At 42.4% G+C, this 23,517-nt stretch overlaps 1 long non-coding RNA gene across 1 annotated transcript; it reads right to left on the reverse strand.

Moving 5' to 3' along the window:
* Window positions 1-690: 690 nt before the first annotated feature.
* LOC145342320 (uncharacterized) lies at window positions 691-18,360 on the reverse strand. Its single transcript, XR_013886534.1, has 2 exons — window positions 18,044-18,360; window positions 691-3,957 (listed from the first exon to the last, which is right to left on the reverse strand). It is a non-coding gene; the product is annotated as an uncharacterized LOC145342320 (long non-coding RNA).
* Window positions 18,361-23,517: the final 5,157 nt, after the last annotated feature.

Genomic DNA, 23,517 nt, shown 5'->3' on the forward strand with positions numbered 1-23,517 from the left:
GGTTTGATTCTAGCCTCGGGTCACTGTCTGTGTGGAGTTTGCACATTCTCCTTGTGTTTGCATGGGTTTCCTATGGGTGGTCCAGATTCCTCCCGCAGTCCAAAGATACGCAGGTTAAGTGGATTAGCCATGATAAATTGCTTTTTAGTGTCTAAAAATGTGTAGGTTAGGAGTATAAGCAGAATAAATGTGTGGGTTTACAATGATAGGGGATTGGCCTGGATAAGATGCTCTGTCAGAGAGTCGGTTATAGGCTCGATGAGATGAATGGCCTCCTTCTGCACTTTACGGACTCTGAATTCTACATTGAGTGCTGACATATTTATCAGTACTCAATCCTTTTCCACCATTGAAAACTACCAGAGATCTCATTGCAAACAGGAAACTTTGTCTACAGTGACTACGGTCCTGTTTCCTGTTGGATATTATTTCCAGACAACATGATGCAGTACTGAATAGATTCTGGGCATTTAGCTGAAAATTCAGCTTCAGTTCATGAAACAATGTTGTCAACTTGCATTTTAATATTTATCTCATCTCGCTCAACACAGAATATTGTGCTGTTAGTGCCCAGTGCAAGTTAAAGTCACAGGAAAACATTGAAAAATATGTACAATATGAAATTGGAACAATTGGAAAATTAATATTTGCAAAACTTAACACAATTATCTTTCTAATGTACTATTAAAATAATCAGAAAAGGGCAGTTTTAATTAACATTTGTAATACATACAATGAAGTGCAAGCACATAGGTTTGTGTGTCTAGTCTGCCATCATGTGGCAGAATAAATAAACACATTTCCTTTAGAAAATCTTTTGGAATACAGCATACAATTAATTTGAGACAGAACACGTATATTCCCCACTTGTGTTTAACAGAAAGAGGTAAATTTGGATCTATGGGGTTGTTATTTAAAAGAGGTGACAGGAGTCTTGCCCGATGGGTGGAAAGCTGTTGGGAGTCCTTCATGCCAGTTTTTGGGGAGGCCTGCCTCCCAAACATCGCCACAAGACTGAATTCCAACAGGGTCACTCCCCTCTTGACCTCATTGCAGCCTTGTGTGACAATGTGGACAAAGAGCTGAACTCAAGAGGTGAGGTGATAGTAACTGCCATCAAGACAGCATTTCACTGAATGTGGCAACAAGGAGCAAGAACAAAACTGGAATTAACAGGAATTGGGAGGGGTAGGGGTGGGCTTCACCATTGGTTATAGTCATACCCAGCACACAGGAAGATGTCAATGATCACAGTCCCATCCCATACATTACAGGTGTTTATCATTTACGGTCCTCGGCCTGATTATCTTTAGCTGCTTCTGCCATGATCTTTCTTCCATCATAAGGTCAGAAACAGGGAAGTTTGCTGATGATTGCACAATGTTCAGCATCATTTGCAACTCCTCAGATACTGAAGCAGGTTTATGAATGGCAATTAGCATTTACACCACACAACTGACAGGCAATGACCATCCCCATCAAGAGAGAAACTAACCATCTCCCCTTGACATTCACTGGCATTACCATCACGAAGGCAGTTAGCACTGTGAGGCAGCAGTACAAACTTCATGTCAGAAAGCCACCTTAACAGTCCAGGCATCTAAATCACATCTTCAGAATTCCTATGGTCTGCTATATGAGTGAGCATGTGGTAGCATGAGCAGCATTATACCCTTCTTCAGCTGGAATTTGAGGTCATGAGCCAAGATTTAAGTGGGTGGTCTTATAATCCTGGTCAGAAATTCCAAGATTTTTCAAGAAGTCATCCTAGACCGTAAGTTTTGCACTTGAAATTTCACTCCACATATGATTCAAACAACCCACTGGGAAGCTTTTATCAAACAATTAAGAATACTATTAAAACAGAAAATTAGCAATAACTTCTACCAATTACAAACAAGAAAAAAAAGCAACCATGATATTGTATAAACCTTAACAACGAAATGCACTGTTCCAATGCAACAAACTGTATAAACAAACACTATCTTTGGCATTAGTACAGAAAACAAGAATGCTCATGTGATGTTGGAACTTTGTCCTTCGGTTGGATTCTGCAGTTTTCTCGACACATGCACAGACAAGCCCAAAGTCAGAAGAGTTTTCCAAAACCCCAGAGAAAGAGACAAAACTTGCTTGCAGCTTGAAAACCAGGACAGCCTCTCCTAAACTGAACCAAACTGAAAGCAAAATTTACAAAAAAATTCTGTCCCACCTGCCCTCTCAATCAATCCTCCCACAACAATTCATAAAGTTTATTTATTAGTCACAAGTAAGGCTTACATTAACACTGCAATGAAGTTACTGTGAAATTCCCCTAGTCACCACACTCTGGCACCTGTTTGGGTCAATGCACCTGATCAGCACATCTTTCAGTCTGTGGGAGTGAACTGGTGCACCCAGAGGAAACCCACACAGACACGGGGAGAATGTGCAATCTCCACACAGACAATGATCCAGCCAGGAATTGAACCCACGTCACTGGCACTATAAGGCAGTGGTGCAACCACTGTGCCATCGTGCCACCCATAAGGTTGCAAACTCCCAGAAAGTGCATTTAGCCCAGAGTAAAAATAAACAAAACCCCATTTAAATTGTTTAAGCAGCAATAAAAGAACATCTAAATCAGACAGCTCAGTGCCAATAACAAAAGCAAAGCTGCTCATAACTGCAGGGAACAATTTTAAAAAATACATTTCTTAAAAGCACAATAGTATCACAGTAATTCTTATCCCCTAGCAATCATCCTTGCAGGTATTAAGGCCTTTTGAGGATCACACACACCTGAGAGTGACTCAAGATGTGGGAGTCATTGCAACTCACAGGGAACTGTGCACACAAGTGCATGACTTGCTTTGGGTGTCACACAAAACTGCACATTGGTGGAATGGAAGGCCTTGCGAGGCCCATATAGCCATATGATTGCAGTCTATTGCAGGGCCCATCTTTGGGTTCATTGTAATATTTTCAAATCACAATTTCAAGTAACATTTCTCTTCCTGCTTTTTGATGAGGAATCAGTTTTTGATCGCTGTTTGTGCGATCACCGGAATCATTAAAGAAACTTCTTGTTGAATAGTAGCGAGAAGCATATGGCAAACTGATGTTACTGCCAATTTCATTGATGAAATGGAACATTACAGCACAGTACAGGCCCTTTGGCCCTCGATGTTGCGCCGACCAGTGGAACCAATCTAATGGCCCTCTAACCTAATCTATACCAATATTATCCATATGTCTATCCAATGACCATTTGAATGCCCTTAAAGTTGGCAAGTCCACTACTGCTGCAGGCAGGGCATTCCATGCCCGTATTACCCTCTGAGTAAAGAACCTACCTCTGATATCTGTCCTACATTTATCACCCCTCAATTTAAAGCTATGTCCCCTCCTGTTACCCATCACCATCCGAAGAAAAAGGCTGTAACGAAAACAAGAGAAAAAGGTTAAGAGGTGACTGAATTGAGGCATACAAAGATGATCAGAGGATTAGATAGGGTGGACAGTGACAGCCTTTTTCCTAGTGAAATAGTGGCTGGACGGGGCTAATTGTTTGTCTTTCATTGAAACTGAAGATGGTCCATGGTGCGCACTGTCTGAGGAAGTTAGAAAACTGCCTTCAACACTTCACTGACGAGTTTCTTCTGTAGATCCAGAACTGGATGAGGGTACAGTGGGCGAGGGGAAAGTGCACGGGAGATATTTGAGCAAAGAGGTTGTGGATATGTAGTTAACATCCTTGGTAGTGGAAGAGTAATTGTTTCAGTGGTTCTGCAGTTACTTCCACTTGAAACACTGGGTGACACGTTCTTCTGATGTTTTTGCTGCATTTGACATTGTTGTGATGGCTTGAATTTTTTAGGATGGCAAACAGCTGCATCTTCCTTTCTTGCAGGACAAACTGTGTATTTCCTTCTTCCACCTGGAGACCCATTTTCTATAATAGTGATTGTTGGAGACCTGAAACAAATTTGGATTTTTAGTGGGCATTTACAAATAAAAGTATCTGGAAATCCATCCATTAGGAAAAATATTCAACTATAAATAGATGGAACCGTCCGACATATTTTGTTTTAGTAAGACAAAATATCATATATAGGGCAGGATTTTTCCATCCTGCTTGTAGCAGGTGGGACACAAACCATGTAAAGGTCCATGGACCTTGGGTGGGATTTTCCAGCTTTGGGGCGAGCGCAACCAGAAAATCCCACACAGACTATTCTTCAGATCTACATTTTTTCATCAGATTGTTGCACAGCTAATGGGATCGCTCATACGCAATAGATTAAACATTCCCCCACTGATAGGTCTGAAGGTGGTGGACCATGTCAAATCCAGTGGATGCCATGGCTGTGAAATACACAACCACCTCTGTCCCCACTGGATCAAGTTCTGCACACAAGGACGGTCTCAACAGGGATCTGTAACCCCCGTGACTTGCCTGGGTTTGCAAAACCTCACTCACTGTACTGTCTGGAGACAATCCACGTCTCTTTAACCTGTGATCAGTGCTCCTTCCACACACACTGTTAGCCACTTTAAGACTTGAACAGCAGGTTAGGTGTAAAGATTCACATTCTAATCAGTAATCTGTAAACTGTCTGTGCTTTATATGCTCTGTCTGAGGCTAGAACCCTCCTGACGAAGGGGCTAACCCGAAAGCTAGTGAATTTACTATCAAATAAATCGGCTGGACTGAAACCTGGTGTTGTCAGACTCCCCACTGCGATTAACAGGTTGGGGCACCAATTGGATTTATTGAAGTTCTTAAGATAGCAATTACCATTGAACAGTCTTATCCCACCACAATGGGGGAGTCCCATGCCAGTTGGGAAACCCAGGATCTTTAGCTAACTGGATTGATGTCACACAAGAACACAAGGAGCCTTGTTTATATTTCTTCTAAGGGCACTGGAGCCATCTCTCCACACTTTAGATCATTGGCCACCTCTAACCATTTCTCCTGCTCTCTAAAACTTGGATCCCCTCTTCTTTGGCCTGGATGACATTCCTGACTTACCTGGCAGTCCATACTTCTTGGCATGATGGGACATGTTATCCCAGCAGTGGCCAATGCTCCTGCTAATACTGCTGGAATTATAGGCCAGCCAATTTATTGGCTGACAGCTTTGTTAGGTAGCATTCAACGTCCAATTGCTTAATACTGTACACAGCATTAAATTAGCTGTGGGGCAGCCATTGGGATTGCAGGTGAGAGCCCAGCTTTTTAGTTCATAGAATGTGAACTTGGCACATCATTAAATCCTGCCCACAGATGATATCCACCTTTCTCTACAAGATTTACAGATTGCTGGAACTCTTTCTTGCAATGCCCCTGTCTCTGTATCAACTGGAAAGGTGGGTGATTGGGGAGCAGTTGGATAGTGATCAAATGGAAGATGCACTGAGGGAGTTAGGTCAGGGGACAATTGAGGAGCAAGCAACCTCAGATAGGTCAAATAGAGGGGGAGGTTATCCTAGAATAGGATACAGGCCTCACGGTAGGAAAAAGGAGTAATTGGCATTCTGGTTGTGCGAGATCCCTTGGTGATGAGCAACCATAATATGATAGAATTTTTCACCAAGATGAAGAGTGACATAGTTCATTTTAAGACGAAGGTCCTGAATCTCAACAAAGGAGACTATGATGGCATGAAGTGCTATTTGGCTATGATAGATTGGGACAAGTTACTTAAGGAGATGATGGCGGATAGGCAATGACAAAGAGCAAATGGGTGAACTGCAACGATTGCTTATTCCTCTCTGGCACAAAACAAAGTGGAAAAGGTGGCCAAACCATTGCTTAGAAGAGAAATTACAGAAAGTATTAGGTCCAAGGAGCAGACGTAAATTGGCCAGAATAAACAACAGACACTAGAATTGGGAACAGTTTAGAATTCAGCAAAGGAGGACCAAAGGATTAATTAAGAAGGGGAAAATAGAATAAGAGAGTAAACTCATGGGGAACATACAAAATAACTGTAAAAGTTTCTATAGGTATGTGAACAGAAAAAAAATTGGTAAAGACAATTAGACAGTGAAACGGGAATTTACAATGTGGAACAAAGAAAAGGCTGACCAACTAAATATATACTTTGGTTCTGTCTTCACAAAGGAGGACACAAGTAACATTTCAGAAATGTTACTTGTGTTACTTGTTATTCAGAAATGTTACTTCAGAGGTAAGAGGGCATGGGATCCAAGGGCCTTTGGCCTTGTGGATCAAGAACTGACTTGCCTGCAGAAGGCAGAGAGTGGTTGTGGATGGGTCTTTTTCTGAATGGAGGTCAGTCACCAGTGGAGTGCCCCAGGGATCTGTTCTAGGACCCTTGCTGTTTGTCATTTTCATAAATGACCTGGATGAGGAAGTGGAAGGATGGGTAAGTAAGTTCGCTGATGACATGAAGGTCGGTGGTGTTGTGGATGGTCTGGAAGGATGGCAAAAGTTGCAGCAGGACATAAATAGGATGCAGGACTGGGCGGAGAAGTGGCAGATGGACTTCAACGCGGATAAATGCGTAGTCGTCCATTTTGGCAGAACCAACGGGATGAACGAGTACAGTATCAAGGGCAGGAGTCTTCGTAGTGTTGAGGAGCAGAAGGATCTTGGGGTCCGGGTCCACAGGACTCTTAAATCGGCCTCGCAGGTGGAAAAGGTGGTCAAGAAGGCGTATGGTGTACTGGCCTTCATAAATCGAGGGATTGAGTTTAGGAGTCGGGAGGTAATGCTGCAACTTTATAAGACCCTTGTCAGGCCTCATTTGGAGTACTGTGCGCAGTTCTGGTCGCCTCACTATAGGAAAGACGTAGAAGCTATTGAAAGGGTACAGAGGAGATTTACAAGGATGTTGCCTGGACTGGGAGGCATGCCTTATGAAGTTAGGTTGAGGGAACTGGGTCTCTTTTCCCTGGAGAGACGTAGGTTGAGAGGCGACCTGATAGAGGTTTATAAAATGTTGAGAGGAATAGATAGGGTGGATTCTCAGAGGCTATTTCCCCGGGTTGAAATGGTCGCTACGAGAGGACACAGGGTTAAGGTGCGGGGAGGAAAGTACAGAAGTGATGTTAGGGGTAAGTTTTTCACTCAGAGGGTGGTGAGTGAATGGAATCGGCTGCCATCAGTGGTGGTGGAGGCGAACTCACTGGGGTCTTTTAAAAGACTTCTGGATGAGTATATGGGGTTTTATGGGATTGGGGGTTATAGATAGGTGTTGATGTGATCGGCGCAACTCGTGGGCCGAAGGGCCTGTTTGTGCTGTAGTGTTCTATGTTCTATAAATGTTGGGGAACGTTTTGATTTATTGTCTTGTATTGATATACAGTAAAAAGTATTGTTTCTTGTGTGCTATACAGACAGAGCATACTATTCATAGAATACATTCAGGAGAAGGAAAGAGAAGGTGCAGAATGTAGTGTTACAGTCAAAGCTAGAGAATAGCTATGAGAGAAAGGTCAATAAACAGCGTTTAGTAAAAAGGAAGGAACTGAAAGAAATCAGTACGAGTAGAGAAATGGCATTGGGGAAATTGATGGGATTGAAGGCTAATTAATCCCAAGGGTTTAATAATCTGCACCCAGAGTACTCAAGGTGGCTTTCTTCCAAGATTCTGTAGACACTGAAACAATTCCTACAGATTGGAGGATAGCTACTATTTAAAAAGGAAAATAGAGAGAAAGCAGGGAATTATAGACCAGTCAGCTTGACATTGGTAGTGGGGAATATCTTATAATCCATTATCAAAGATTTTATAGCAGAGCACTTGGTAAGCAGTGGTAGAATTGGAAAGACTCAATTTCCCTTCTATAAATCTAAACTATGTTTGACAAAATTTACTGGAATTCTTTGAGGGTGTAGTAAGTAGAATTGATGGGATGAGCCAATGGATGTAGTTTACTTGGATTTTCAGAAGGCTTTTGACAAAGTCCCAGAGATTAGCGTGTTCATTTTCCAAATGATGTGGAGATGCTAGCATTGGACTCAGGCAAGCACAGTAAAAGTCTCAACACCAGGCTAAAGTCCAACAGGTTTATATGGTAGCACAAGCTTTCAGAGCGTTAGTCTTTCTTCAGGTGAGTGAGGAGTTGTGTTCACAAACAGCATATATGGACACAAACTCAATTTACAAGATAATGGTTGGAATGTGAGTCTTCACAGGTAATCAAATCTTAAAGGTACGGCAATGTGAGTGGAGAGAGGGTTAAGCATAGGTTAAAGAGGTGTGTGTTGTCTCCAGCCAGGGCAGTTAATGAGATTTTGCAAGCCCAGGCAAGTTGTGGGGGTTACAGATAGTGTGACATGAACCCAAGATCCCAGTTGAGGCCGTCCTCATGGATGCGGAACTTGGCTAGTTCTGACGCGCCACAGCAAGAGACCGCACCGACCTCCTCGGAAGATAAACATGGGATACGGTCAAACAGATACTCTTTGTCGTCCAGAACGTCCGAGTGGAGAAACTTTGACATCTTAAGAACATAAGAACATAAGAAATAGGAGCAGAAGTAGGCCATCTGGCCCTTCGAGCCTGCCCCGCCATTCAATAAGATCATGGCTGATCTGTCGTGGCTCAGTTCCACTTTCCCGCCCTCTCCCCATAACCCTTAATCCCTTCTCTTATCAAAAACCCATCAACCCGCTTCTTAAAAATATTTAGCGAGGCAGCCTCCACCACTTCAACGGGCAGAGAATTCCTTCTCCGGAGCCTTCAACATGTCAATGAAGACGAACATCTCGCCAAGGCCATCCCCACACCCCCACTTCTTGCCTTCAAACAACCACACAAACTCACTGTCCGCAGCAAATTATGATGTGGAGATGTCAGCGTTGGACTGGAGTAAACACAGTAAGAAGTCTCACAACACCAGGTTAAAGTCCAACAGGTTTATTTGGTAGCAAAAGCCACTATCTTTCAGAGCACTGCTCCTTCATCAGGTAAGTGGGAGTTCTGTTAACAAACAAGGCATATAAAGACAGAAACTCAATTTACAAATTAATGGTTGGAATGTGAGTCTTTCCAGTAATCAAGTCTTAAAAGTACAATGTGAATGGAGAGTTGTGTATTGTGTATGTGTCATGGGCATTCGGCCTCTGTTCTTCGGCCTCAACCAGGATCTTGGGTTCATGTCACATTATCGGTAACCCCCACAACTTGCCTGGGCTTGCAGAATCTCATTAACATTCTCTAAGGCGGCCTTCACAACACACGACAATGTAGAGTCACTGAGCAGAGACTGATAGCCAAGTTCCGCACACGAGGACGGCCTCAACCGGGATCTTGGGTTCATGTCACACTGTTTGTAACCCCCTTGCAAAATCTCACTAACTGTCCCAGCTGGAGACAATACACACCTCTTTAACCTGTGCTTAACCCTCTCTCCACTCACACTGTTTGCACCTTTAAGACTTGATTACCTGTAAAGACATGCACTCCAACGATTATCTTGTAAATTGAGTTTATGTCTATATATGCCCTGTTTGTGAACACAACTCCTCACTCACCTGAAGGAGGAGTGACACTGATAGTTTGTGCTACCAAATAAACCTATTGGACTTTAACCTGGTGTTGTGAGACTTCTTATTGCATTTCCCAGATGGCAGATGACTTGTGGGGTACTGCAAGGATAATAAGGATTATATTAATAATTTAGATGAGAGAATTAAATTTGTACATGACTCAAAGCTAGGTGGGAGGATCAGCTGTGAAGAGAATTTAGAGAGGCTTCAGTGCGATTTGGGCAAGCTGAGTGAGTGCTCAAACGCAAGGCAGATGCAGTATAATGTGGATAAACAGGAGGTTTTTGCTAAGAAAAACAGGAGGACAGATTATTTGAATGGCTATATTCAACTGGCACATCTTTTTATTCAGTATTGCTAATGAACTAATTTCAGCTCCAAAGGAGAATTTTGGGTTCTCCACTGAAATACGTCTACCGTTATGCGAAATGAACATTCTTAACAAGTGCATTCCCTCAGCATGCCAAATTTGCTTTATTTCAGCTTTAGCCTTAAAAACATAGCCCTAACTCAGCACATTTATCTTGTAGAGTGGGAGCCAAATTTCCTGGATTACACGACATGGACTGCACCATGCAGATGCACCTTCAGAATGATGAATTGCCTCTATTGAGAACAAATTTTATGGATTAGAATGCAATTACTGCAAAACAATTAAAATAAAGTTGATTAGGCAGCACTTCAATGAACCCAGGAAATCCAAAAATAGTTTCAACAGACAATTTAGCTCTACTAGTTAAAACCAAATGCTTAAGAAGATCTGACCAAGTGGACAGTAAAGTGGAGAATGCTTTATGCAAATTTTGATTCTCAAGAAGAGGGATGTTGGTACTTGCAAATGGAACACCCCATTTTGGACTAAATACTTTTGAATGTATTGTCCCAATTCATAGATTTGCCAAACAGGAGTGGTTGAGTGAACAAGGTGCAGATTGAATTCTCTGCCCGTTGAAGTGGTGGAGGCTACCTCGCTAAATATTTTTAAGAAGCGGGTTGATGGGTTTTTGATAAGAGAGGGGATTAAGGGTTATGGGGAGAGGGCGGGAATGTGGAACTGAGCCACGACAGACCAGCCATGATCTTATTGAATGGCGGGGCAGGCTCGAAGGGCTAGTTGGCCTACTCCTGCTCCTATTTCTTATGTTCTTATTATGTTCTTATGTACTTTAACATGACAATGCCTTTCGAATGAACAAAGGTTTTAAGGGGCTAAACAGCCTTCATCTGTTCTGCCATTCAATGAGATTAAGGCAGATGATTGACCTGGTTTCAAATTCCCACCTTTGCCCCAAATCCTTCAATATTTTTGATTTGCAAAGCTCTATTGGTTTTGCATTTAAAGTTGGCAATTTATCCCTATACACAATCTTTAACAAACCTGAAAACAAATAGCAATTTCCTGCATGTAATTAATATGAAAAAAGTAGAAATGATAAATGTGCTTTCACAGCAATTTTTGTCTTTAATATTCCGTCAGGTTTACAGAAGAGGGATGGGTGGAGTAGAGAGAGAAGTTTCACAGTACAGCTTTAATGGGAAAAAAAATTGGGCAGAGGGGTTCCTACATCAGAATTACAGTTCAAATCACCACTGAGCTGAAATGTGGTTTATTGAGGAAGAAATGCTGAATACAGCATTAAATACAGCATTAAATACATTAGTTTAAAATCCAGCTCAGACAAGATGAGCAGAATCGAATTTGCTGGAGATCATCTGTCAGACCTTATATATGGGTCAGTAAATCATGGGTGACCAATCTTCAAAAAAGATAGCACACAAAAAGGAAGCAAACCATTCTGCTTTTCTTCCTGACTTTGCAATAATCTGGCATTGCTCCAAAGAAATTAATGCAGCCGCTGTTAATTTAGTAGACTGTCAAGAATAATTAGTCTTCAGGAGACCTCCAGACCTATTTAGATCACTGCACAAAGTACCTGAACAAGAGAGCAACTTAAAGGGATAAGCCAGGTGTGTCTCAACATCACAAGTATGCACCCTACTGTCTGGAAGGAAAACAGAGGAAATTGTGGCATTGTCCACAAGCACAAATGTAGTGGTGCATGGTTTCCTACATTATTTTTGTACTACTCAGATGCTGCACAAAATCACTCCCAATTTGTGGAAACAAGTGGAGCAGTGAGCTGTTCCAGCAGCAATGTAGACCAAGTCAATGTTTGATTCAAATATCATTTTAACTTCATATCTTCTTTCAGTACAAACCTATCACTCAACTGGGAATGCCTGCATTTTAATCCTGAACTCACATCAAATCTACACCAACTCTAGAAAATCAAAGTGACAAGAAGAATAACTGTTGAAATTTAAGTTGATTTTGTCCGGTTTATAAATATTAGCCCCAAATTGCAAAGGGTGTAGAAAAAAAACAGGAGAACAAATCCATTATAGAGTCAAATCTGGCAATACAATGAAAATAAAACTAGTCAGATTTTTGCCCTAGTAGAGCTGCAACTCTTACCAGGCCAGCTCCTGAACACAAAGCTGATGCAACAGCTATCTAGTAAGTTGTAAACACATGCTTATCTTCTCACGAATTTGCATGGAATGTCTGTCTCTCCACCAAAGACAACCATAAGAGACATCTTTTTAAAAAAAGCAGAAATCTCATTAAATATAATGCAGCCTCTTCACTTTCTCTGCAATTGCAAAATCAAGATCTGGAGACTAAAACAAATAACATTTTCAATGAATTGATGGGAAAGCCAGGATTATTATTCTCCCCTTCTGTACTGTCTTGGGTATTCTGCCAAGGGAGACAAACACTCAGATACCAGTATCAACTATATGCAAAAGGTAGAGGCTCAGCTGTGAAAGTGAAAGCTCAATTTCGCAACACATCAAAACAGGCTCCGAGGAGAACCATGCACACAGACTGTAAGAGTAAAGAATGCTTGGAAAATTTTTTGGCAGAATGGGAAGAAAGGAACAGAACATTGCCTCAGAATTTATTAGGGAGCAGAGGACAGATAAAAATAGATTTGGCTGAATTTTCAAGTATGAGAATTAAACGCCTGGTAACTGAGGGGAACAGAAGTGAACTATGGCACTAATCACTCAGGCCTTTTCTGTCTCTCATTGTCCTCCATACCCCTCCTGAAGATGATAATTCATCGTCCCCATGTGGTCACACTTCATTTGTAACTCCAAAGAGCACAAGTCAACCACACGCAGAATGACAGCCACAGCTAAATCAGACCTACCCAGACTTCCATTCATGCTAAATTTGCAAGGTATTATTCAATAGCATCAAGAGCAAGAACAATAGTTAGCCAAGGATGCCTTTATTGATGCGCTGAGCATAATCAGCTAACTCATCACAGACCAGGAGCCAAATCTGCTCTACAGTTATGATTGTATGTGCTTTTCCCATACAGATCATAGATCCAGTGATGCTATTTACCCACCAAGGTACCAAATGATTCAAGAATACATTTAATGAGATGAATACTGGGAATAAGATTCATACATTGCTGCAAGAGATAACTGTTTCATTAGCAACCACTGATTTTTAATATGCAACATTTACAATACTATTCTATTGATGCTAATGTCAAGATGAGTGCATCCCCAACAACAAAAGAAGCTCAACATTACCCAGGACAATGCAGCCTGCTTAAATGACACCCCACCCACCACCTTACACGTTCATTCCCTCCACAAATGACAAGCAATAGCAGTAACGTGTTCAGTTGATAAGATGCACTGCAGCAACTCACCAAGACTCATTTTGTTCAAACCAGTCACCTACACAACCCAAGTACATGTAGTCATGAACTTCAAATTATCCACTGCAACTCAAACTCTGGAATAAATATCATTTCATAATGCCAAAAGAAATAAGCCAATTCAAAGTACAATCAATTAGTAAAGAAACTAGATTTCCTTTTGTTACTCGGCTCAATAATGAAATGGCCTGACAAAGTACTGCTGCTGTCCATTAAACCGGGTAAATAAATTTAATCTTTAATACCCTTGATGTGGGAAAACAAGCCCCTCCCTCCCCTACACACAATCATATCTAACTGTTCACACTATCCCTCATCTGAGATGTGGCGATCTCAGGTTAAATCACCACCAGTGTCTACGGTCATCCGGGATTGTGGCAACTTTACCTTGATCCAAAAAGGTTACGTTCCGCAGGTTCTCTCATACATCATTGAAGAGTTTATTTATTTGGTACATGCTAGAATGCAGCAGGGCCAACTTAGAAAATTAAACTGAATGTCTACTTGATCAGTTTTCAGCACCAAAAAACAAGCAGAAATTACTGTGAACCAAGTCCAATAATCCCAGCATTATTTCCAGAATGAATTTAAATCCATGAGAAAGATTCTACTAACACTTTTTGTAATGTGTCACATCTTGGTCTAGTTAGATGGGCCATCTAGTATGTTATTTAAGCAATGCCTGGAATTAAAAATACTTTATTCTTGAGTTTAAACATGGCTTATTGTTTAGTAGATATTGTGACTTGCTCTGTCAAATTGGTGTAATTAGTACAGTATGGACAGATGCATGTCTGCAACATGTTCCATTTTCTTTATATTTTTTTTGCAGACTTCTTCAAAATTATGAAATTTAACACTTCTCAATGAACAATTCAGCTGCTGAATTTGACAGGTAAAACAACCTAGTGACCATCGCAGCAATCTTATTGAAAGCATGAAATTCTTTCAATGGAGCAGATGTGTGTTTTGAATAGCATTTGTTTGTATTACAAGGCTCAACTAATTAGATAGAAGGCACATGTTAAAGGATTGATTCGTATCTTGACATTAGCCCAAGATACGTAGTTAACTGCTGCATTTTCAGCAAAAATTCCAAAATTGGTTCAATGTTTAACCTCAGTGCAATCTTCAGGGGCATAATTTTCATTAGCTTTATACCATGCTCAAGTATTTGACAACTGGTTATAAAAAAAAGACTTCAGACTGCAAGAGTGTCGTGTGGAATTTCTCACAATCTCAAGTAGAATTTTTATGTAGTTAGGTTTGCAGTTCCTGATTACTATTGTCCAGCAGTCTTTCTGAGAATGTTTATGCAGATGTTGGTGAGGAAGAGGCTCAGATATGAGTTATCAAACTCTTGCTCGTGGAAAATGGCTAGTTGGATAAAATAATGCAGGGTGACTGGAAAATATGCAACCACACCGCAGTACCAAGTGATCCAAGAGAAAACAAAACTTTGCATTAAAAATCCTTGAAATTTGCACTGGGAGCATTCACTAATCTGCAAACTGTTCCAAGGTGAGAGGAAGCAAGAATCGCAGCCACATCCATCGAGTGCCCCAACACAATAAATAGCAAGTGGTTCCCAACACTTGGCAAGGATGGTGTCTGACTAACCTTCCTTACTTAATACTAACTGTGAATGAAATACTTCTAAAATTTCACCTGCAGACTCAGATTCGCTTTTCTCAAAAATAGCATTGCTATTGAAAAAAAATCATTTATTTCCAATATGGAGATGCCGATGTTGGACTGGGGTAAAACAGAAAGAAATCCCACAACACCAGCTTAAAGTCCAACAAGTTTATTTGTAGCAACCCCCCCCCCCCCAACCCCCACCGTCACCTGATGAAGGAACAACATGTTCCGAAAGCTTGGGGCATTTGCTACAAATAAACTTGATGGACTTTAAGCTGGTGTTGTGGGATTTCTTTCTCATTTATTTCCACCACAATCTATAGATGGATTTTTAAACTGTTCTATCACAAAAATGACCAAAGAACCAAAAAGCATGTTGTAAATTTTGGAGAGGATATGCAAGTAACTGGCGTGAATATTCTTAATGTCACTAGTAAAAAAGAACTTTCTGCATTTAGTTTAAAGAACAAAGAACAACACAGCATGGGAAACAGGCCCTTCGGCCCAACGAGCCCGTGCCGCCATCCCACTGTCTCAGTGACCTATTCATGATTTTAGTCTACACCTAATGTGCGAGGATCAGGGAGGTCCAATATAGGGACAATTTGTTACCCAATCAATCAGCCTAAAAGCACATCTTTGGGATGTGGGAGGAAACCGGAGTACCCGGAGGAAACCCACGCAACCACGGGGAGAACGTGCAAACTCCCACAGACACAGGCCCAAATCCATGTGTCCGCACAGCAACAGAGATAGTCTCTGAGCTGTCATGTTGCCCTCGAGATGGTCCAGTTTAAGCACACTAACGACATGAAGCAATAGGCAACTCCCGAAGCAACGTCCAAGAGCAGCCCACTACAACCTGCCGCATGCATGCCCCTTGCTGGTCAACAAGGTGGACTTAAATGCCTGTGGAGACAAAAAATTCATTATTAAACAGGCAAAGACTGTAACATCCCTGAGGCAAAAACGTAATCCCAAGCCTACAATGTTTAGTAAGGCCTGCTATATCCCTCTATATGTAGCCCGCTCATGTGGCTGTCTAAGTGACTCTTAAACAACCCTAGCGTGCCTGCTTCCACCACCTTACTCGGCAGTGCATTCCACACCCCCACTACCCTTTGCGTGAAAAACTGCCCTCTAATATTTGTCTTATACCTAGCCCCCCTCACCCTAAACCCGTGACCCCTCGTTCTATCCATTTCTAATAGCGGAAAAAGCTTACCACCATTTACTCTATCTATCCCCTTCATAATCTTATAAACCTCTATTAGATCCCCCCTCAGCCGACGTCTCTCAAGGGAAAACAGCCCAAGTTCGTTCAATCTTTCCTCGTAAGACAGCCCTTCCATACCAGGCAGCATCCTGGTAAATCTCCTCTGCACTCTCTCCAGGATCTCTACATCCTTCCGGTAGTACAGCGACCAGAACTGGACGCAGTACTCCAAGTGAGGCCTAACCAACGTTCTATACAACTGCAACATCAGACACCTACTCTTATATTCTATACCCCTTCCTATGAAGGCTAACATACCATACGCTTTCCTCATCACATTCTGCACCTGCACCGACACCTTCAGGGACTTGTGCACTTGCACCCCCAGGTCTCTCTGCGTATCTATACTCCGGATAGTTCTACCTTTTATCGTATAACTCCCCTCCACATTATTCCGGCCAAAGTGCATCACCTCGCATTTCTCCGGATTAAATTCCATTTGCCATCTATCTGCCCAATCTACCAGCCTGTCTATGTCCTGTTGCATTGCCAGGCACTGCTCCTCAGTACCCGCCAATCCAACCATCTTAGTGTCATCAGCAAATTTGCTGATCACACCACCTACCCCCTCTTCCAAGTCATTAATATATACTACAAATAGAAGAGGTCTAGTACCGAGCCCTGCGGCACACCACTGGTGACAGACCTCCAATTGGAAAAGGAGCCTTCCACTACTACCCGCTGTCTCCTCCTCCCAAGCCAGTTCTCCACCCATCTACATACCTGGCCTTGTATCCCATGAGCCTTCACCTTTTCTATCAGCCTACCATGAGGGACCTTGTCAAACGCCTTACTGAAATCCATATAGACGACATCAACGGCTTGTCCTTCGTCAACCGTTTTTGTCACCTCTTCAAAAAATTCCACTAGATTCATAAGGCACGACCTCCCTGTAACGAAGCCATGCTGCGTATCCCTGATCAGATTGCAGCGCTCCAGATGTTCATACATCCTATCCTTGAGGATCCTCTCCATTAGCTTGCCTATAACTGAAGTCAAGCTCACCGGCCTATAATTCCCTGGGTTATCCCTCTGACCCTTTTTAAACAACGGTACTACATTTGCAATCCGCCAATCCTCTGGGACCTCACCTGTGTTTAGTGCATTAGTTTTTTGTTCTAATTACAGTCATAAATACAGCTAAGAATATTGCATCCCATTTTTCACACACTGCAATGTTAAAAACGTTGCTAAGACGAAGGACCCCCAAAGACTACCAGCAAGGATAAATCAGGGAAGCTAACTTATGCAGACTCAGAACACGGGCAACTTGCATGGAAACCTCAGCTGAACATCCAGCATCCTAAATGGAGTTTAAATAAATAGTTTCTTCCCTGGGATTGCCGTATTTATCAAACGGTGCACAGTACATATATTTTCCACTCTGCCAATGCTTCCAACTTAAAAATAAATTAAAAGCAGGGCGCCCTGAGGACTTTTACCGAGAACGAAAGGCGATTTCACCAGGAACGCTTGCATGAAACGCTAATGTTGTTGCGGTAAAAACCTGGTGTGAAAAAAAGGGAAACAACTTGCTTGATTACACAAAAGAAGAAATATGTTGGGAAAATGCAGCCCCCGTGGACGAGAGAGAAAGAGAGATGGACTGAAGGTTTCAGGTCGATGACCTTTCGACAAGACAACTTTTGCAAACTGACTGGGTCAAGATGTAAAGGAGCAACGCTGGATGTGTAGGAGTTGCCCCGCTGCTCAGGCTGTTTCTTGCAGGGAAGCTGCCAGGGGCGCGAGAGCTGCTGCACGCGGCGGGCCAACGGTCCGAGCTCGCTCAGTCAATGAGCCCGGCCATCAGTGTGATCGCCGGCGGCAGGTAAGGGAGTTGGATCCTAACCCGCGGGAGGACATTCACTGACTCACCCATCGGTTAATTCCACAGCGGAACACGTCGCGCCGTCTCCCTCCTCTCTCTCTAGCTCTCTCTCAGCCGCTTAAATCCGGCTGCGCTGCGACCTCCCGGCGCCCGAACATTTCAGCGGCCGTTACTCGCCCGCTCGGTCCTCCTCCTCCTCCTCGAGGTGGTCGATTTTAGTCAGAGTCGGACAAATTCCCCTTTCAACAATTCCCACTGCTCCCTTCCCTCCTTCCCGACCCGCTCTGGACATCGCCTTCACTTCATTTTGCTGCTCTGGAGGTGGGGAGAATCGCGTAATCAAAACAACCATGAAGCGTCAAGTTCCCCCACAGCAGCCGTTACCCTGTCCCGCCCTTTTTCCACTCCGTCCCACTACGCATGCCCACCTGCTGGTTGCGCTACACATTGGGATTTGTAGTTCTTCTCCCCCTCCCTTCCCGGGAAACTACATCTCCCGGCGGTCAGCACGGCGCCTCCACAGACCCCGCCCCCAGTGCGCACAGCTTGAGTCTGCCCTCTGTTTGCAGCTTTGGTTCTGGGTCAATTCTACAACAGTGCCGTTTCCTTATAGCATTAGTAGAATCAGCGAAGCTGTTTTCATTGTTGGAGAACTATAGCGTACTTATTTAAGATGACTGGTGTTGGGGAGATCAGAAACTCCATTATTGTGTTATGAAGTTACGACGTGCCCCCGAACTATTTTTGATTTTGATGTGAACATAAGATGTTGCTCTCCAGGTGTGATTCTGTGACCCACTAGTGTGAGGTTATCCACTTTGGAAGGAATAAAAGTAAAATGGACTATTATTTAAATGGTGAAAAATTACAACATGCTACTTTGCAGAGGGACCTGGGGGTCATTGTGCATGAATCGCAAAAACTCAGTTTGCAGGTGCAGCAGGTGATCAGGAAGGCAAATGAAATGTTGGCCTTTATCGGGAGGGGGATGGAGTGTAAAAGCAGGGAGGCCTTGTTCCAATTGTACAAAGTACTGGTGAGGCCGCAACTAGAGTACTGTGTGCAATTTTGGTCCCCTTATTTGCGAACGGATATATTGGCTTTGGAGGGAGTACAGAGAAGGTTCACCAGGTTGATTCCAGAGACGAGAGGGTTAGCTCATGAAGAGAGATGAGTAGATTGGGCCTGTACGCGTTGGAGTTCAGAAGACTGAGGGGCGATCTTATTGAGACATATAAGATAATGAAGAGGCTAGACAGGGTAGAAGCAGAGAGATTATTTCCACTTAGAAAAGAAAGAAAAACTAGAGGGCACAGCCTCAAAATAAGGGGGAGTCAATTTAGAACAGAGTTGAGGAGGAACTTCTTCTCCCAGAGGGTACTGAATCTTTGGAGTTCTCTGCCCATTGAGGCAGTGGAGGTTACCTTGTTAAATGTGTTTAAGTCACAGGTGGATAGATTTCTGACCAATAAGGGAATTAAGGGATATGGGGAGCAGGCGGGTAAGTGGAACTGAACCTCTATCAGATCAGCCATGATCTCATTGAATGACGGGGCAGGCTCAAGCGGCTAAATGGCCTACTCCTGCTCCTATTTCTTACATTCTTATGAACCTTTTATTACAGCAAATGTTATTGTAACAATGGAATTAAATTCAACAAAAAAAGCATAACTTTTAACAATTGAAATACTTAAAAATGACAAGTTATAATTATTAACTACTCCTTACTTCCAATTCAAGCAATATCCCCACAAACATAAACCCCTATTCATAATCAGTTAATAAAAACACACAGGCTTACATGGGGTGCCAGGCTTTCAACCTTTTAACACCGCTGGACAGAGATCGAGAAAGACACTTGGCTTCTGACTCCCAGACTCTTCTGAAAATGATCTATCTTCAAATAGCAGAACTTAAGAGAAAGAGATCTGTTTTCTGACAGGTCCCAGGCTCCAATCTCTAGAGACAGGCAGAGCTACTGTACTCTAAGGGTTCAAAATTGCAACTGGCTGCTTGTTTCTCTGTAAGCCTAGCTCTACTCAGTTACATGATTTTCCTGTTAATCAACCTAATCAAGCACTACTCTGAAAACCCCTGGGGAAAATACTAAAATATTAAAGATTAAAGCAAATACTCCAGCGATTAGGATCAATTATGCCTCTACAGTCTCAACATGTGGATTGCCAGTTATAGACAAAGTAGCACTGGGTAAATAGAACTGACTTCTAAACAAAAAAAAAGAAGCAAGACACAAATATATTTCTTAAAGACACAGTATTGTTGCACTGGTAAAAGAAATAAGGTGGCAAGGAGGATTTTTTTAAAAGGTAGAGCTTTTCTGTGACAATTTTCCACAGCAATGTCTCAACCAATCATTGCCCACTTACCAACCAATCAAGCACCCTTTTTTCACATGGTATAACTTGTTTTTCCCTTTGAAATTGGATATTCTTGTATCTGTCTTGATAAGTGCCAGACAAAAAGTTTCAACAGCATTATTTTTCAGCAACATTAAATGATTTTATGCAGCTAACAGTTTAAATCTGAAATATGCTGCCTGAAGAGTGTGGTGGAGGTAAACTCAGTTATGCTTTCAAAAGCAAATTAAATAGCTGAAGCAAAAAAAATTTCAGGGCTGCAGGGAAATTGCAAGGGAGCGATAGCTAAATTGCTCTTGAAGAGAGCCAGCATGGCTTGGCAGGCCAAATGGCTTCCCTTTGTGCTATAACCAGTCTATAATGCTGTGATTCCACTCTATCCACTTATGAACCTCTCAAACAAATCATTGTTTTTGTTATCGCTCTTCATGCTGGGCTCCGTCACCCTACAAGACGTCACTCCCAAGTTGGTCAAAAAATATACTGTTATTCCAAAGCACAATTTCCTTTCAAGCTTACTTTCACTGACATCCATTTATTCCTCATCTGCATTGATGTCAACATTCTCAATTAACAAAACACTCCTCCTGGTCAAAGTACTCTCAGTTCTCACCCCTGAAATTTACAATGCAAACATACTGGAGCAATGATGGTGTAATGTTAATGTCTCTGAACAAGCAATGCAGAGGGTCAGATTAATGGCATAGGCACTATGGCAGCTGGTGGAGTTTACATTCATTGAATAATATTAGAATATAAAGCTAGTCTCAGTAATAGTGACCAGAAAATATAATCAATAGATGTAAAAACACATGTCGTTCACTAATGTTTTACAATGAAAGTAATCTGCCATATTTAACTGGTCTTGCCGATATGTGAATCCAGATCCACTACAACGTAGTTGACTCATAACTGCCCTTAGAGTCATAAAGTTCTACAGAACAGAAAAGGACCCTCTGGTTTATCATGCTTGCACTAGCCATCAAGTACTGATCAATTCTGATCCCATTTTACAGCACTTGGTTCGTAGCCTTGTACGCTATGAAGTTTAAAGTACCCATCTAAATGCTTCTCAAATGTTGTGAGGGCTCCTGTCTTTACGACCTTTTCAGGTAATGAATTCCATCACCTTCTGGGTGGAAAGATTTTTCCTCAAATGCTGTCTAAATCTCCTGCCCCTTACCTTAATTCCATAGCCCCTGGTTATTGACCCTCTACTAAAATGAAACATTCCTTCCTTTGTACCCTATTTGTGTCTCTCATAATTTTGGATAGTTCAGCCAGGTTGTCCCTGTTACCCACCCCCCCCTACCTTCGACTTCAGACTTCACTGCTTGAAGGAAAACAGCCCCAACCTAATGAGTCTCTCTTCATCGCTGAAATGCCCCAGCCCAGGCAACATCCTGGTAAATCTCTTCTGCACCCTTTCTAGTGCATCCACATCCTTCCTGTAGTGTGGTGACCAGAACTGCAAAGAGTATTCTAGCATAGTCTAATCAGCATTTTATGCAGCTTAATCATAACTTCCTCCTCTATATACATATTTCCTCCCAAAATGCATTGCCTCACACTATACAGTGTTAAATTTCATTTGCCACTGTTCTGCCCACCTGACCAGCCAATCTATATCGTCTTGTAATATAAGGCTTTCCTTTTCACAATTCAACAGCTGACACCAAAATTGGTGGTGTGCTGATGTGGTTTTCTTTTCAGCCTGGAGATCCACTTTTTCAGCCTCCATCTCTGAGTGCATACCTTCACTATCTGAGGGGAAAACGTGTACTCAGCTTCGAACTAGGGGCTGCCACTGGCTATCTCCATGGCTCATGGTGCGGCCTGCTTAGGCAGGTACTTCCTGGTCAGAGATGGTCCCAGTGCTTCTTTATGGTTTTATCCTGAATTTTGATCTTGTAAGATACTGGTTCCAACTTCTTCATAAAGATCCTAGGGACCGAAGTGGGACCATCCCTGAAGTTCGACACATGAACCATTTCACCCATTGCAAAAGTTCTTTCTGTCTTTGTAGAATCATAGCTTCTCTTTTGGATTCTGTTGGCTGAAATTAGTATGAAGCCATGATCCCATCAACAGCACCACTGGAGCAACACCTATTGTGCGCGCGGTATTGTCCTGTAATCAAACAAAAATTGTGCCAGTTTAGTCTCCATGGAGGCAATCAGTTGTTTCTTCATGCCATCTCTGATGATTTGAACCACCCATTCTGCCAGTCCATTTGATATGCAATACAGACGTGTTGGATACCATTGGGGAGCAGATGAATAAAATTCATTGAAAATGGAAATCACATGAGTAAAGGCCGTGGTGTTATATTCCAAATTTGCTGAAACAAATATGACCACCAATCCTTCCTTCGCAATTTGAGAATACCTCTACTCCACATCTGAAAGGATCCTGGAGGCCTACATGATGGATTTTTTAGTCCTGTCTTTCCAGTGATTCCCACCACACCAGCTCCATATGGGGAAGCATCACATGTTAATTGAAGTTATTTCTGAGGGTCAAAATGGGCCAGTAAGTTAGTTGACAGTAGCTGACGTGTAACTTTAGAAAAGGCCTCTGCCTCCACAGCTTGCCAGGATCATCCGTGGTATTTCCACATTAGGGCATTCAAGGGGGCCAGCATGGAAGTGAAGTTCAGGTTAAATTTTCCATAGTAATTAACTAATCCCAGGAAGGATTTTAACTCTGTGGTGTTACTTGGCATTGGTTCTTCCTTGATGGTATAACTATTGAATTGATTGTTTATGTAAGCGCGGATTTGAGAGCAGAATTAGCAAGTCGTAACGACGGCTCTCTGAACTCAAGTTTTTGCCAATACTGCATGCGGTCTTTCGGAAATAAAGATAAGTCGTTTAGTTGGAACAAATTTTGTTGAGTCTCTCTACCACAGTCAAGAAGCAGGAAAAATTTCCATTTGGTGCTGTGGAGCAGAAACCAATACCCTGGGTGAATTCTGTAGGAGACTGAAGAAATGATGGAGCCATGACCCGGAGGGAAGAGACGGACGCCTGCACAAAATAAGACTTACCTTGGTCTCTCTCTCTCTCTCTCTCGGATCGGTGCTACGACCCCTCATCCCTTATGGAGGATGCTAACAGGTGATGGTACTCGAATCTAAATTG

This window comes from Carcharhinus amblyrhynchos, chromosome 4 (assembly GCF_965287045.1).
Source record: "Carcharhinus amblyrhynchos chromosome 4, sCarAmb.v2.hapA, whole genome shotgun sequence".
Classification (NCBI taxonomy): domain Eukaryota; kingdom Metazoa; phylum Chordata; class Chondrichthyes; order Carcharhiniformes; family Carcharhinidae; genus Carcharhinus; species Carcharhinus amblyrhynchos.